At 46.4% G+C, this 17,547-nt stretch overlaps 1 protein-coding gene across 3 annotated transcripts in view; it reads left to right on the forward strand.

The window, feature by feature from the left end:
- Positions 1 to 17,547, forward strand: part of PACSIN2 (protein kinase C and casein kinase substrate in neurons 2) — a 156,964-nt gene that overhangs the window by 37,772 nt on the left and 101,645 nt on the right. The window contains exon 1 of one of the 3 annotated variants that reach the window (XM_033233718.1): positions 17,087 to 17,175. The exons of the other annotated variants lie outside the window; for them this stretch is intronic. The gene's annotated coding sequence lies outside the window, so the exon portion shown is untranslated. Of the gene's footprint in view, positions 1 to 17,086; positions 17,176 to 17,547 lie in introns of those variants that run through there. 3 annotated transcript variants of the gene reach the window in all.

A 17,547-nucleotide genomic window follows, 5' to 3' on the forward strand; every position in this document is an offset into this window, starting at 1 on the left:
TCAAGGATTAGAGCATGGTTTGCCCCAGCCTTGTCATTTACTAATTCTCTGACGTTAGCCAAATTAGTTAATCTCCCTGAGCTTCAGTCTCCTCATCTATAAAATTAGCAGGACGATTACAGTACTGCTGTATAGGGTTGATGGAAGGACGAAATGGGGTATCTGTGAAATGATTAGACCTGGGCTTGGTGCATAGTAAGTGCTCAGTTAATGTTATACATCGCAATTCACTGTATCACATTAAAAAGAAAACCCATGTGGTTATATTAATATATTTAAAAGGCATGTAATACAGTTCTGCCACTGATCTTAATACAAATCTAAAACAGTTATAGAATCTACATAAATATAGAAATAGGTGCCAACACCCAGCAGCAAGCCAATTAAGTGGCCATTCTATGACACTCTAGGCATGACAGGGAGACCTGCATTTAGCACTGTTGCCCCAAATCTGTGAACCCCTAGATAATCCTGTGGACTTGTCAGGCTTGTGGGGACAGGAGCCAGTCTGTCACCTGGACTGACTAGTGTTGCCTCTGCTCTGTCTGGAGCAAGTGTGCGTTAAGGCCTGTACTTCCCAGTGGCCTTTCACCAGGGTGTAGCTTCTGGCCTTGCCGTACAGGAACCAGGAATTCCTGGGGTTGGGCCGGGAAGAGGATTATTAAAGTGATAAGCCTGGAGGCATTTTGAGAACTACCTGTAACATTTAGAGTGAGGAGGGTCAGCAGTGGGTGGGTTAGCCTGGCAGGTGACAATGTTCTGTACTCCCTCTAGGCGAAGAATTAGCACAGGCAAAGTTTTTTAGCCTCCTTTTCCTTTCCTACATGCAAAATAAGATGACTGCAAATGGTGGGGTGGGGGGGGAGGCCTCAGTGCTTTGAACCCTGTAGGGTTTCAGCTCAGATTGGACCTTCCATACTGGCCTGGTGTTTGGACCATGGGGGCCCAGGGTGTCTCAGCATTGGCCCGCTTTTGGCCTGGTGTTTGTTGAACATCTATCAGTGAGTCTTTTTCTTGTGTCTGTCTTACAGCATTTCTCTCATCTACCCGTACTTTAGAAATGTTTTCTTAGGTAACTTAAAATTCGTGTCAAACAAGAGGTGATGGATATATAAGTTTTGGAGCATGCTGATACATACCTGGGAGCCAGCCTCCTAGCTGGAGAACTAAACCACCGTGCACCACAGGGAAGTACCTGGTGGGTGCTCCCTGCCAGGAGCACCTGGGAACTGTGCAACTGGGAATCTCTGCTTCCAGTTATCCACCATCCAGTGCGGCATGACTAGGGGTAAAGGCATTCTAGAATAGTTCATCATTCCTGCACTTTTTTTTTTTTTTTTAAAGCATATTGACAAGGCTCTGGTTAGAAAAAGGAAAAAAGAAAAGAGTACTTATATACATGTATCTGTAAATAATATATACTATTTTTGTTTATGAAGTTTATAAAAAGAGACTCATAAGTAGTCTGCAGATTTCATTTTCATTCATTTTTGCCACTGATAATTTTTCATTGTGTGCACGCTATATATATATATATAATATATATATATATATATTTATATTTGTATATTTTATTTATTTTTGTAGAGACAGGGTCTCGCCCAAACTCCTGAGCTCAAGCAATTCTCCTGCCTCAGCCTCCCAAAGTGCTGGGATTATAGGTGTAAGCCATCGTGCCCTGCCCCCTTTCTACCTTTTAATAGATATATTTTAGTTTTATTTTTCTTATGAGTAAACCACAAGAATGGGGACTTTGTCTAGTGGATTTCTGTATCTTGTAAAAGCACTAAAACTTTTGTTGAATATGATGGGAGCTTCCTCAATGCTAATAATTGAGTAGTGGCATTGGGTTTAAGGGAGTCAGTAGGTTAAACTGATACTGTTGGGACAGAGGGTGATGTGAGTGTCAGAACAAGACCAAAATGCCACCCTTGTTACAATATAGAGGAAGTGGTGGACTAGAGCTCATCTGCGGCGCAGGCAGGTAGGCTTGCTGACTCTCCCTGACCCACATTCTAGGCCCTGGCACAGTCTACTCAAAGGTCAGCTGGGTCTGCAGAGGAGATACACTTGCTCCAGCTGGCTGCCTTGCATCAGTCTGGGTGGAGAGTAAAGGAAAAGAGGCCTAATTTCCAATGCTTATGATCTTTTTTTTTCTTCTTCTTCTTTTTTTGAGATCTCACTGTGTTACCTAGGCTGGAGTGCAGTGGCACGATCTAAACTCACTGCAACCTCCACCTCCCAGGTTCAAGCAGTTATGGTGCCTCAGCCTTCCGAATAGCTGGGATTACGGGCACGCACCACCATGCCTGGCTAATTTTTGTATTTTTAGTAGAAGCAAGGTTTCACCATGTTGGCCATGGCTGATGCTTATGATTTTTTAATGGATGGTCTCTACCCAAACAAGAAGCCTATACATGGTACCTGCCTTCTGCCCCTACTCACCAGGAAGAGCACTCTCCTCTACCATTCTCCAGTGGGGAGGAGTTAGGCGTGGCTTAGACCAGGAGCATTGAGGGAATGGAAATCAGTGGCAAAAGGGAGCTGGCATCCTTCCCTGCTACTTAGAAGTAGATCATATCCAATTAACAGGTGAATGCTCTGGGTATGGCACCTGCTATCTGGTGCTCATGGGAAAGGGCTATGGGGAGATGGTTCAGGTGCCAGCCCCTTGGTGGAACTGGCTGTTGTTTTTCATTGTACCTAGTCATGGTGCACTGAATGGTGGATAACTGGAAGCAAAGTCGACATAAGGATTCGGAGGGAAGGAGATACACATAGATTTCAGGACAACAGTGAGCTGCCAGGCACCAGGCCAGGTGTTTTATCTCATTTAATCCTCTTGGTAACCTGGGAGGCGGGAGATACTGATACTTTTTATACAGTTGAGGAAACTGAGGCTCTGAGATAAATTGACTTTTGTGATTCACAGCTCGTGGGCTGTGAGCTGGCGTTTGTATTAGGCTACAAGTTGAGGCTACGCTTCCGTTCTTGATACTTGGCATCCACACCTGAGCTGTGTGTCCCCAAGGGTGAGGCTGCCATTTCTCTCATGGGCTTTTCTCTTTTCCTCATTTAACATATGCTGTGCCCCTAGATGCTAAGCCCTGTGCTAGGTGCCAAGGAAACAAGGGCAATGAGGGATGATGGAGACAGGAGTGGGGGATGGGCACAGACCTAAGACTGGAGTCTAACAGACCTGTTTCTGTGTCAGTTACAGGGGAGAGCAGCCAACCCACTCTGGGTTTATGGGGCAGGGGCCATGCCTGGCACACGTGTGGGGCTTGCCACACTTGGGTGGAGACAGACAGGCATGTTGGCTGGAGAGCTTGCCTGCGAGCTTTGCAGCTATCAAATGTGTAAGTTCCAAAGTGTATATGTGGAGTTTCTGATTGAATGAAACATTTGAAAAATGAATGGGGAAGGCATCTGGAGTCTTTTTCCCAATGTGAAGTTAAAGGAGGAAGCTTCAGTGGAGCCTTGTTGACAAAAACAGTGTGGTACGGATTCCCAGTTGCATAATTCAGAGCACTGGGGAAGTTTTGACCTGTGTTTTGCAAGACGCTCGTCAATTCCTGAGCAAGTGGAAATAATGAAGTTGCTCAGGAGGGATTCCCTTGGGGGCGAGACCTGTGACAGAGTCTGTCATTTTTAACCTTCTGTTCTGGAAATACTTTTTACAGTCTGTCTTCTGCCTTTTCCTTTTTAAAGATTGTTTTAAAAACACCACTTCTGGCTTTCTTTCCTTATCTTTCAGTAATTTGTTGCAGGGCATTTTGGATAGGAATATTTCACAGACATTCTTGTTGGAGCTGACGGTCATGTCCCAGATGTGTTTGCTGCAGTATGTGGGCAGACATATGACTGCCCCGTCAAAGGTCTTACTTCCGTATTGACCCCAGCCATAAAAGTCATCATAAATCTGGTTCATAATGAACAGTCTTTGCATGCTGTTCATAATTAGAAAATCCAGGTGTGTGCTTTTATTTCTAGAATTTTGTCCTGTCTGAAATGTAGGAAGATACTGTTACAAAGAAGCACATTCAAAGCCATTTAAAAGCATGGTTGAACTGGGTGCAGTGGCGTGCATCTGTAATCCAGGTACACAGGAGGCTGAGGCGGGAGCATGACTTCAGCCCAGGAGTTGAAGTCCAGCCTGGGCAACATAAGAAAAAAAAAAAAAAAAGTGAAAACATGGCTGACTTTTCTTAGAGTGAGGCAGTAGACTGTGTACTTCCAGGTGACATGGTCTCCAGGTCAGAAGCCCAGAGGTGGAATTCTCCTTTGGGCACTTTGGGCTCATCCTGGTGCAGAGCTACAATTTCAGGTTTCCTAGTGCACCGTTCTGATATCTTTTTTTTCTAGATATATAAGGAGCTATTTTTGTAAAATGGTGGTGGTTTAAAGTATTTTTATCATATGGTGGTTTGTAATGCCACCTCCTTTTTATTGTTTTTAGCTTAGCGTTAGCCTGCAGACCCTCAGAAACCTCTCAGTGGTGAGAGGCACTGCAGGGGTAGGCTGGAGCAGAGAGGGCTGTGGAGAGCCTGGGGGCAGGGCAGGGCAGGGTGGTGCAGGGAGCCTGGGTCGCTGTCTGATCGCACAGCTGTGGGTGGCGTGGGGCGGCTGCAGGCCAGCCTCACATCTCATGGTCAGCACTGCTTGTTACCACAATCACTCCATATCTGGTGGTGCACTGCCATGGAGCACCTCAGGTGACGTCAGCTTACATAGGACCCTGCCTTCATTTCCAGGTGCTTGCTTACTTCAAGATTTTAACAAATCATTTGATTTCTTTAGGCTTCGTCTTCCTTGGCTAAATGTTAAAAAGAAGACCACATTGTCACTGGCTCCTTTTTGCAAAGGACATAATGAATATTTGTTAAACTTTTGTATTATCATTTCTGTAATAAACTTTTTATTTTGCAAGAATTCTATGTATGCAGAAATGTTGCAAAACTAATAGAGAGAGTTCCTGTCTACTTTTTACCTGGCTTTCTCTAATGTTAACATTTTATGTCACCACAGCTCGTTTTTTGAAATTAAGAAATTAACATTGATGCAGTGTTACTAAATAAACTATGGACTTTCTTTGGATTTCACCAGCTTTCCCACTGATGTTTTCTTGCAGTTCTAGGATCCCACCCAGGTCCTTGATGATTTTTCCTAGTAATTAGATTGGCAGATGAGTTTGGGGAGAGTCCCACAGAGGTGAAGTGCCCTTCTTGTTACGTCATCTTGGGAGGCACCTGATACTGCCATGACTCATCAGTGTGATGTTAACCTTGCGGGTTTACTGTAGTCGGTCTCGGTTTTAAGTGTGGTTCAGGTGCGCTGGTTCCCCACAAAGTTGCTGATCTCTTCAGGCCAGGGCCCTGCTCTGCTTGCTTTGTGCCTCTTCGCAGCCTGAGGACTTGGGCTGTGGGTGCCAGTGTCGACAGGGGCACGCCAGGCCGGGTGGAGATGCATTTGGGTTTTGTGGTTCTGTGAGCATGCTACAGTTTTCACATCACAGGTGAAACAGGATTGGCCATGTGTTGATAATTGTTGAAATGGGGGATCATTCTAGTTTCTTTTTTTTTTAAGGGCCAGCATCTCACCCTGTCACGCAGGCTAGAGTGCAATGGTGGGATCCTGATCCATGGCAGCCTCACCCTCCTGAGTAGCTGGGACCACAGCTGTGCACTATCTTGCCCAGCTAATTTTTAAAAAATTTTCAGAGGGATGGGTTCTCTCCATGTTGCCCAGGCTGGTCTCGAACACATGGACTCAAGCGGTCCTCATGCCTCGACTTCTCAAAGTGCTGGGATTAAAGGCTTGAGCCACTGTGCCTTACCTAGTTTCCACTTTCTACATGTTTGACGTTTTCCATTAAAAAAGAAAAAGAGAAAACTATTTCCAATCTACAGCGATAATCAATCCCATATTGCTTGGATGATGGATGGTGCAGGTGTTACAATGGTGATCGTTGCCAGAGTTATTGAGGTGGGAGGATTACTCATCTTAAATGTATTTGGTTCTTCCCCAAGGCCTCCATAAGAAGAAAAACTTGAGGCGGGGCACGGTGGCTGAAGCCTGTAATCCCAGCACTTTAGGAGGCCGAGACAGGCAGATCACGAGGTCGGGAGATCGAGACCGTCCTGGCTAACACGGTGAAACCCTGTCTCTACTAGAAAATACAAAAAACTAGCCGGGCGAGGTGGCGGGCGCCTGTAGTCCCAGCTACTCGGGAGGCTGAGGCAGGAGAATGGCGTAAACCCGTTAGGCAGAGCTTGCAGTGAGCTGAGATCCGGACACTGCACTCCACCTGGGCAACAGAGCAAGACTCCATCTCAAAAAAAAAAAAAAAAAAGAAGAAGAAAAACTTGAATCTAAACCAGTGTTAAGTGATACTGTTAATAACAGTGTAATAATAATACTCCTTAACATCTTTCAGGGAGAAAAATCATTGGTGTGCCATCAGAAAAGAATTCCAACTGAAATGAAGTTACAGATTAGTTGTAGAATACAAAGACAGAAAGTCTGCCATGTAATGTCACAATCATTTGTTGAAAAGAAATTTGTAAAATGAGATACACTTTTAAGTTTATGGTTGGTATTCTATTTATAATTATCTCCATATTTCAAACTGAAAATGGAAGCTTTTAGAAGTTAGTGACCATGTCTTTTAAGTTGTATTTATGTAGCACCTGCCAGCGCCTAGAGGCTTTAAGATGTATACTTACTACATGGCTGTATTAGTCAGAGCCAATAGGGTGGATGGATGGATGTAAATAGATAAGAAGCAATTTGTTAGGGGAATTGGCTCACATGGTTTTGGGGTCTGAGAAATTCTTTGACAGGCCGCCTGCAAGCTGGAGACCCTGGGATGCTGGTAGTGTGGCTCAGTCCTCTTTTGAGGGCCCCAGAACCAGAGAAGCCAATCATGTAGCTCTCAGTCCAGTGCTGAAGGCCTAAGAACCCAGGGGCTGCTGGTGTAAGTCCTGGGGTCCAAAGGCTGGCAAGCTTGGGGTTCTGTGGTCCAAGGAAGGAGGTGAGTGCATCCCAGGTCCAGGACATTGATAGACACATTTGCCCTTTTTTTGTTCTCTTCAGGCCCCCTGGCAGATTGGATGGTGCCTGCCCTTATTGATGGTGGCTCTTCCCCACCTCATCCACTCTACACCCGTGTGCCAGTCTCTTCTGGAAACAGCTTCATGGACACACACCAAAATCAGACTTGACTAGGTTTCTAGGTTTTCCTAGGTATTCCAGTGGAGTTGACACCTAAAACTCTAAAACTAACCATGACACACACCAAGTATTGAAAATCTTGAATAACGGTTCAAATGCTACCTATTTCTTTTCTCATCTTAACCATTTTCTTTTTCCCCAGCACTGATCCAAAATATAGAAGGAGAAGGGAGAAGATAATGGTAGCGCTCTGGAATGCTTGGCACCACGATTTCTTTTTCTTACGTATTTATACCCCTCCTGGTTTCTCCAAGGGTTTGAGTTGGTTATTAGGGACTATGAAAAAAAAGGTGGCAGACTTGAACTCTTCCTTTGCCTTCCCCAAAGCAACAACAGTGAAACAGATGTTTAGTTCTGGGAAGAGCTGCTGCAGTCACCCATAGCTCTCTTGCAGTGTCACGCTGTTTGTGGAGGTCCAGGACACACTCTGCCGTCAGAGGGAGCCAGGGTTGCAGCTTCCCATGCTGCCATTGCTGTGCAACTGTGAGCAAGCGACTTCCCGAAACCTATAGTTTTCTCATCTGGAAACTGGCGCAGTACTCCCACCTTGCAAGGCTATCATGAGTATATCATTGTATATAAAGATCTGGGAAGTGTGTATCAAATGTCATAAAATGTGCACTCAGTAAAGTACCTAATTTTGATCATCTATTTGCAGGGTTTTCTTCTTCTTTCTTCCTTTCTTCCTTTCTTCCTTTCTTTCCTTTCTTTCCTTTCTTTCCTTTCTTTTCTTTTTCTTTGTTTTTTTTGACGGAGTCTCGCTTGTTACCCAGGCTGGAGTGCAGTGGCGCAATCTCGGCTCACTGCAAGCTCCGCCTCCCAGGTTCACGCCATTCTCCTCCCTCAGCCTCCCAAGTAGCTGGGACTGCAGGCGCCTGCCACCACCCCTGGCTTATTTTTTGTATTTTTAGTAGAGACAGGGTTTCACCGTGTTAGCCAGGATGGTCTCGATCTCCGCCCACCTTGGCCTCCCGAAGTGCTGGGATTTCAGCCCTGCGCCTGGCCCATTTGCAGGGTTTCTAAATACCAACTCACAATGCCAGTTTCACTATCATGCTAGACAGTGACACACCAACAGTATAATTATTCTGTTACAAAGTTAAAGAGCTCTAGTTTTAGGCTTTTTATTGATTCTGGGGTTGTATTACCTGTCTTTTGGTGTTAAAATGTCTTTGAAATGAAATAATGGGAGTGATAGGTCTTTTTCTTTTTTAAGTGTCCTTAGGGGGCAAAATAAATTTGGCAGCCTTATGTTGGCTGCCTTTACTGCCCTCAGGAAAACCCTGATCAGTAACATTGGGATCTTCTATCTGGTCCCTAGTCTCCTTTGAGGGAGGAGGAAGCCCCAGCCAAAGAGGGGAGGCCACAGCCAGAGATGCAGCGGGACACTGCGCTTGTTTACGTGATTCAGCTCAGAGTCCAGCCTTCCTGGGCATCTTCCCACGTCTCTTCCTGGCCCCCTGCCCCAGCCCCACCTTCAGCACTCCCTACCTAAGTCTGTTATGTAGCACCTGTCACCTTGCATAGTCCTCTGGGTGCTCGTTCATCTACCCTACCAGACTCGAAGCTGCTTACGGACAACTTAGTTTAAGTTAATTATTTAGTTTGTAACTTCCAGAGCCTGGTGTAGGGACAGTGCTGAAAAATGTTTGTCAGATGGCTGAATTAAAATATAAATAGATGAGGGGGAAAAAATCACACTGATAAAACATTAACATAACAGGCCCCTAACTTTATTCCTGAAAATACCCACAAACTCACCAGGAACCTTGCTCACATTCCTTTTGAATTTCAGATCTTTCTTGGATCATCTTCCATTTTTAATGTGTTGCCCAAAGAAGGCTCGAGCTGTTCCCAGGACCATGGGGCTGTGTGACATCTTAACTGAGATGTGCTAGAAATCTCGATGTTGCTCCTCCTGTGTGTGGCATTTGGGGATTTTATAAAATGAGTAAGAAAAAAATTAACATGTTCCCTCTATCACATTGGTGCTTTAAAGTTTTTCCTCAATTGGACTGTCTCCATTAATTAGTCTTGCTTCACTTTAAAAAAAATCTTTGGACGAGTGCCAGAGAGGCAAAGACGCTTATGTAAAGTTTTAACATTTTTTTCCTTTGCCAAAGATAGAACTGATACTTAGCTTTGCCTTGTCCTGGCACTTCTTCTTTGATAGAGAATGTTAGACATTTGGCTTGGTTTATTCCTTTTTATGTACACATGTGAGATGAGTAAAGGCAAGATGGCTCTTTTTTTTTTTTTTTTTTTAGATGGAGTCTCGCTTTGTCGCCAGGCTGGAGTGCAGGGACACGATCTCACTGCAACCTTCTCCTCCCGGGTTTAAGCAGTTCTCCTGCCTCAGCCTCCCAAGTAGGTGGGACTATGGGTGCACACCACCACAGCCAGCTAATTTTTGTATTTTTCTTTTTTGTTGAGACGGAGTTTCGCTCTGTCGCCCAGGCTGGAGTGCAGTGGCCGGATCTCAGCTCACTGCAAGCTCCGCCTCCCGGGTTCCCGCCATTCTCCTGCCTCAGCCTCCCGAGTAGCTGGGACTACAGGCGCCCGCCACCTCGCCCGGCTAGTTTTCTGTATTTTTTTTTAGTAGAGACGGGGTTTCACCGTGTTAGCCAGGGTGGTCTCGATCTCCTGACCTCGTGATCCACCCGTCTCGGCCTCCCAAAGTGCTGGGATTACAGGCTTGAGCCACCGCGCCCGGCATTTTTGTGTTTTTCATAGAGACGGGGTTTCACCATGTTGGCCAGGATGGTCTTGATCTCTTGATCTCATGATCCTCCTGCCTCAGCCTCCCAAAGTGCTGGGATTACAGGAGTGAGCCACCGTGCCCAGCCCAAGATAGCTCAATCTACATCTTGTTTCATGAAACATACGAAAGGCTAACAAGTAGGATTTGAAAATAGCTACTATCCCGTTCTCAGCCAAAAGAAAAATATGAAACGGCCAGGCGCGGTGGCTCAAGCCTGTAATCCCAGCACTTTGGGAGGCCGAGGCGGGCGGATCACGAGGTCAGGAGATCGAGACCCTCCTGGCTAACACGGTGAAACCCTGTCTCTACTAGAAAATACAAAAAACTAGCCGGGCGAGGTGGCGGGCGCCTGTAGTCCCAGCTACTCGGGAGGCTGAGGCAGGAGAATGGCGGGAACCCGGGAGGCGGAGCTTGCAGTGAGCCGAGATCGCGCCACTGCACTCCAGCCTGGGCGACACAGCGAGACTCCGTCTCAAAAAAAAATAAAATAAAATAAAAATAAGAAAAATATGAAAAAGATTGACCTATCACATTTTCACCTAATCTATTTATGATTATGGTAGGTTTTCTAGAATTTAAGATTTACTTATCACTTGAAGACAAAGAAAAACTAATGCCTTAAAGTATCGTATTAAATTTTGCTGGTTTACTGTTTCGCAGCCATTGAAACGTGTCGCTGACACCTGCCACTTCCAGGTCACTGAACTGTCATTGTCATGCCTTTCACCGTGGTGCTAGTGGGAAGAACCCAAGCTAGCCTGGTTAGACAGTGGACCATTTGGATCCTCTACCAAAGTCGTTGGTAGAGGATCACTTATTCTAAGACTTGAGGTCCAAGAAATACACTTGGGCTAAAATGACGCAGAACTTACTTTAATCTTTTGAATCCGAGGCACTTTGTGGTCCTTGATTAATGTCAGTGACTGTTGTATTGCAGATGCAGATGCAGGGTAGGAAGGAAGCTCTGTTACTAGACTTCTGCTGGGGGCTTTTCTTCCTTTTCTCTTGTTTTTCTTCTCACCTTCTTTTCCCCTCCTTCTCCCTGCTTCTTCCTCTTTATTGAGGTATTAGTTTACAAACAATTGAAGGCATCCTTTTAGGAGCTTTGACAAGTGGAAACACCTGTGTGACTCAGTCAAGACAGAGTATTTCCATTGCTCCAAAAGTTCCTTGTGTCTCTTTGACGTCAGTCCCCCACCCTGCCCCCTGGCCCTGGCAAACATTGATCTGTCACTATAGGTTGTTTTTGCTTGGTTTCGAATTTCATCCACATAGACACACATAGTGTGTGCTGTTTTGCATCTGGCTGCTTTGCTCACCATGATGTTTTTGTGATTCATCCATGTTACATCTGTCAGTAGCTCATTCCTTTTTATTGCTGAGTGGTTTTTAGCTGTGTGTCGATGCCACACACAGTTGGGTTTTGATGTCCTGTATAGAGATGTGTGACAGAAACCTAGGTGCTACAGGAGTGCGTACATTCTCTCCCCAACTTTCAGCAGCATGTGAGGAAGGCAGAGAGAACCAGCAAATAAACGAACCAGATTTGGGGGAATCTTCTTTTTATCCAAGCCTTGCTATTCCTTGACTAGTTTGGCTTCTCAGAACAAGACTATTCTGGTTACCCCTGGCTTGGGCCAGCCTGTAGGATCTCGGTGTTTGCGTTTCTGGAGATGGGGAGTTACAAATTCCTAATGGAAAAGGCTTGTGGTCAGAGCAGCTCCTTATGGTCTTTTGTCTAACTTCTTGTCCCTGCTGCCGATGGATCACCTGGCTCTGTGTTTGGGGCATGCACATAGGAACTGTAGAGGCTGCCCCGTGCCAGGCTGCCAGGTACCCCACCTCCTATGCTAGCCACCTGCCACTGAGGTCTCCTGCCTTGCCCTCGCCCTGTCCTGGCTCAGCTGTTAGTTTTAGCCTGCTAGGGAAAGACTGAGGCGAATGCAGAATTGCAGTCTGCGGTATTCTATTAACAACCCAATTACTGTGTGCCCATAATCACTTTTAAGAATCACCTTTTTTTTTTTCTTTATTGAGACAGAGTCTCACTCTGTCGCCCAGACTGGAGTGTAATGGCATGATCTTGGCTCACTGCAACCTCCACCTCCTGGGTTCAAGCAATTCTCCTGCCTCAGCCTCTCGAGTAGCTGAGATTACAGGCATGCACCACCATGCCCAGCTAATGTTTGTATTTTTAGTAGAGACAGGGTGTCACTATGTGGCCAGGCTGGTCTCCAACTCCTGACCTCAAGTCATCTGCTCACCTTGGCTGCAGGAAGTGCTGGGATTACAGGCGTGAGCCACCCCGCCCAGCCAAGAATCACCTTGTAAAACACAATGACTGCCACGAGCTGGGGAAAGGGCTGGGAATAGAGGGATGATAGCTAAAGGGTTCAGGGTTTTTCTTTGAGGTAATGAAATTGTCCTGGCCTTGACGGTGGTGATGGTTGCACGCACCTGTGAATATACTAAATCACATTGAATTGTGCCCTTTAATTGGGTGACCTGTGTGACATGTGAATTATATCTCAATAAAGTGGTTTTTTTTTTTTAAGGCAATAATAGAGCAATGACAGACCAGTAGAGGAGTGCTGAAAACAAAATATGACATTGTAGAAATTTTATTGTTTCCAAATGACACGACCTTCTGCCAGATATCCTGATTTTCATAGCAAGTCCCGTTCCATGGGAGGCACGGGTGTGGTAGAGAGAGGAGGGTTTTGTATCAAGTGGGCCTGAGTGTGAATCCCATTCTGTGCTTATCAGCTGGGTGACCTCGGGCAGATTGCTTGTGCTCTGCGGTGGTTTCCCTCCCTGTAAAACAGGGCTAGGAGTACCTATCTTACAGTGTTTCAAAAGAGCGTGGTAAACGTGGTAAAAGCAGTCATTTTTACCATGCGACAATCATATAACAAAAGGCCTCAGATAGAAGCAGCAGCCTTGCTGGGTCCTGTCCTGTCTTTGAGTCCTGCTAGGCTGATGAATCGGTCTGCTGGAGCTGCAGTGGGCGCTGGGTGAAAGAATCTCCCTGGGAAGTGCTGCCCTGCGTGTTGCTGGCTGCCTCTGCCGGGGCGTGAGCTGATGGATGGCACTGCTGGTCTTTAATTAACTTCGTGGACTCTCTTTCTGAATTTTCTTCCACCTTAATCCACACGGTTTGAGTAGGCTGGTTGCACACTCTTGGAGAACCAGCACGAGATGTCCCTCATTTTATTTATTTGCACTTCTACTCAGCCTGTACATTGTGGGTCGGGGCAGGGACCTTGGCTGCTTTGACTGTGGGACCCTAAGCACTGTGCCTGGCATTGATGTTTGTTGAATGAATGTCCAATGGTTTCCAGTCTTTGATGACAGAAGCCAGATCAGAACCGGAATTGCAGCTTAGGCTCTGCATGCCAGAGGCCAGCGGGTGCGCTTTCCTGAGCGGAGTTTCTGTCCCGGCATCACCTAGAGGGTGGTCGGGCACTGTACCACTGCCCCGGACAGGAGAGCTGCCTGAGTCAGTCTTGTCTTCTGCCGTAGTCCGTTCTTCCTGCCTGGAGTCCACTAGTGAGGTGTGGCTGACTTGGGCAGGGAGAGGGTGTCTTTAACCACACTGGAGATCTGGTCTAATGACTTTCTAGTCCCACTGCTATTCAGTTCAAAGTCAGTTTTCCTTTTCTTTGCCACCCCCTCACCTCCCCCCCGTTGCTCTGGTAACTGGGTACTTGGGGTAGGACTCACAATGCCTCCACCCACCTCAGGCATCCAGGCTGCACTTTGCCTGAGGGCATGTGAGGGTGGCCCTGTGGCCTGGACTGTGAATGGCTGCTGCTGGTGCTGGGCTGGCCTTCTCTTGCCCTGTGCTGGATGTGGCCCTCAACCCCTACCCCAGACCTCACCCTCCATCCCCCATCCCCAGTTCTGCCTTGGGCCCTCTTCTCCTTTTCCAAGTGCGGCTTTTTATTAAGCAGAAACTATATCCAAGACCCAGTTCTGATCTTTGAGGGAAGTCAAGATGGAGGGGCAGTGTAGCCGGGACTCTGGAGGCTGGCTGCCTGGGCTCACAGGCTGGCTCTCCTTGCACCAGCTGTGGGACACTTAGCAAACTGCATAACCTTTCATCTGGGAAATGGAGCTAACAATGCTTGCCCCCAGAGAGCTATTTTCATGATTAGCCAGAAATAACATGCTGTGTAAATGTTTGTTGAGCAGCCTGTGTTTGTTGGATTTAAAAAAAGAGAGTAAGTCTCTTAAACAAAAAGCCCTCCCATAACCAGCAGCCCTAAGTGGGGGTCTGTGACAAAAAAAAAGTTTTCTGGTACCCTGGCTTGGGGGAGGGGACAGGTAGAAAATTTTTGTATTTTTTTGTAGAGACGGGGTTTCACCGTGTTGACCAGGCTGGTCTCAGACTTGCTCCCCCAGAACTCAGGTGCTGCTTCTGTCTTAGTGGAGTGAGTGCTTGCCAGCTGTGGTGGGCGTGGCACTCTGGTATTCATCTTCTGTGATGGTCGAGTGGATTTAACTAAACCAACTACAGGATATAGTGAAGTATGTGTTGACTTCTCTGCTTTTTTGATGAAGGGCTGTGTGGGGAGGGTGGTAAATAATTTCTCAAGTAGTGTAAATTATTATCATATGTCAAGTAATAGAGTCTCGTGTTACGTGGTCTTTGCTTTTATTGGTACTTTTCCATTAAGGAATTTCTTTTTTTTTCTTTTTTGAGACAGGATCTCGCTCTGTCACCCAGGCTAGAGTGCATTGGCATGATCTCAGCTCACTGCAACCTCTGCCCGCTGGGGTCAAGCGATTCTCGTGCCTCAGCCTCCTGAGTAGCTGGGATTACAGGCATGCACCACCACGCCTGGCCAATTTTTGTATTTTTTTAGTAAAGACGAGGTTTCACCATACTGGCCAGGCTGGTCTCAAACTCCTGGCTTCAAGCAATCCATTTGCCTCAGCCTCCCAAAGTGCTGGGACTACAAGTGTGAGCCACTGGCCCAGCCTAAGGAATTTCTAAACACAAGATTTTCAAAAGAGATTTTTAACCTACTTCGTTTTGTGTTATAAGGTAAGACTAGATGGCTGTTTTTAACTGAACATTTTTGTTTGTTGTTGTTTTTGTTTTTGTTTTTGAGACGGAGTCTTGCTTTGTTGCCCAGGCTGGAGTACAGTGGTACGATCTCTGCTCTGCAAGCTCTGTCTCTCGGATTCATGTCGTTCTCCTGCCTCAGCCTCCCGAGTAGCTGAGACTACAGGTGCCACCACTATGCCTGGCATATTTTTTTTTTTGTATTTTGTATTTTTAGTAGAGGCGGGGTTTCACCATGTGAGCCAGGATAGTCTCGATCTTCTGACCTCGTGATCCACCCGCCTCAGCCTCCCAAAGTGCTGGGATGACAGGCTTGAGCCACGGCGCCCGGCCCACTGAACATTTTTGAATGAATGTGAGTAGCAAGCACACTGGTAAATAGTGTATATCCACTTAGCACCGTTTCCCCTTGCAGTATGTTCTTTTGCCAATGATGTATTTTCCCATCCCTACATGCACCCCCTTGGGCCATGTTGAAAGGAGGAAACCGCCCTGAGCTGGGCCTGCCCTGGCCGTTGCCACTTCAGTCCTGGCTTGCCAAGGGGGGTGGGGGTGGGCGTGCGTGTCTTCTAGGAGGGCACCTGGGACATGGAGCCCTGGAAATACTTGCTTCCTGTCTGTTTCTGCAGATTCGTTTCCATAGCTGCTCTCTCCTGTAGTGTCTCTATTTGTTTCTATTATATGAGATTCAAAGAGTTTTATTGAATAATATATATACCTAAAGTGCACAGATCTCAAGTGTGCGTGTCAGTGGATTTTCACAAGTGCAGCACACCCATAGCCAGTTTAAGAGCCACAGCACGGCTCCAAAACCCTCCTGACGCCCCTTCCCGCCTGCCTCCTCTCTCTCTTCCCTGTCCTGCCTTCAAAGGGTGTAGATTAGTTATGCCTCTTCTTGTGCTGGGTCCAAAGGGAATCATACAGTATGTATTTTTGTAGGCACAAGCATTTTAAAATCTTTCTCTCCTCACCTAAAGTTTTATTGTTTTTTTCTTTACTTTAAATTATTCGTAAAAATGGAAGAAGCAAGGTGTTTTTGTTTTTATTTCCGTGTAATCACACTTGCGTAATTTGAGTGTCCTAGTTCTTTTTTTTTTTTTTTTTTTTTTTTGAGACGGAGTCTCGCTCTGTCGCCCAGGCTGGAGTGCAGTGGCCGGATCTCAGCTCACTGCAAGCTCCGCCTCCCGGGTTCCCGCCATTCTCCTGCCTCAGCCTCCCGAGTAGCTGGGACTACAGGCGCCCGCCACCTCGCCCGGCTAGTTTTTTGTATTTTTTAGTAGAGATGGGGTTTCACCGTGTTAGCCAGGATGGTCTCGATCTCCTGACCTCGAGATCCGCCCGTCTCGGCCTCCCAAAGTGCTGGGATTACAGGCTTGAGCCACCGCGCCCGGCCGAGTGTCCTAGTTCTTAGGAGTCAGTTGTTATGCTGAGAGATGATGGGGTCCCCTGCCTGTCTCCAGGGGACTCCGAGTCCCCAGTCCCGTCTCCTGCATGAGGCTTCCTGTTCATCTGCTGACAGGCATTGCCTTGTTGTCTGTAGTCACAGAAGAAAGTTGAGTTCCACATGTTGGGACAATGTAAGATTATCCTGTGCAAGCAAGTCCCTGTCCCAGTGACAGCTGTGACGCCCCTCAGATGCAGAGCATGCCGTCTTTTTTCTCTTGTAAGCAGGAGGATCTCAAGTACAAGAAGATAATAGAAGACGCTCATGTATGGCGTAAGTTAGTTTGTATATAAGTTGATTTTTTGTGTGTGGGGGAAGGGGTAGTATGAATTTTGTTCTCAGACCTCTTCTCCCTGATTTTCCATGGAAATACTGAAATTTCTCTTTGGCCACTTTCTGAAAAGAAGACTCCTGCCTTCTGTGATGGCCACAGCAGGCAGGAGCATGCAGTCTGGGAACCTGGGACTGTACAGCGAATGCAGCAGTGTAGGGGAATGACCTTATCTCAGCAGCCAACAGGAAATGATGAAATGTGCTGGGAGAATTCAGCTGAGAGACAGAGGTCAGACATGCCGGCCAGGCAGGTACGGAAGCTGAGCTGCAGAGTTAGCTGGCATCGGACAGAAAAACGCGAGTGTGCCGTGGAAGGCTTGCATTTCCTTTAAGGTAGACCTCTTTGAAAGCAGAATTTTCATGGAATTGTTTTTTTTCTCACTGAGTGACTGATTTAACAGAACTCTCACCTTCTGTGCAAGCGCACCTAGTTTTAGAGCTCTTTGAAGGAGATGTTCAATTAGTTCATTATTAACTGAGCAATGCAGAATGCTTTATCCAGGGTGCTTGGAGAAGATGTCAGAGTGTTTGATTTTCTTGGAGAATAGATTTCGGCTTAAACAAATGAAGGATTGTGTTTTATAATTTTTGACTCTGGTTGTAGAACATACGTGCATGTTTCCTTTCAAAATAGATGCAATAACTTTGCACCTTTGCTTTGGCGTGTTTTAGAGTAGCTGACATACTTTAGCTGTATTTTTTTTC

Source organism: Trachypithecus francoisi, unplaced genomic scaffold (genome assembly GCF_009764315.1).
Source record: "Trachypithecus francoisi isolate TF-2019V2 unplaced genomic scaffold, Tfra_2.0 Lachesis_group14, whole genome shotgun sequence".
Classification (NCBI taxonomy): Eukaryota; Metazoa; Chordata; class Mammalia; order Primates; family Cercopithecidae; genus Trachypithecus; species Trachypithecus francoisi.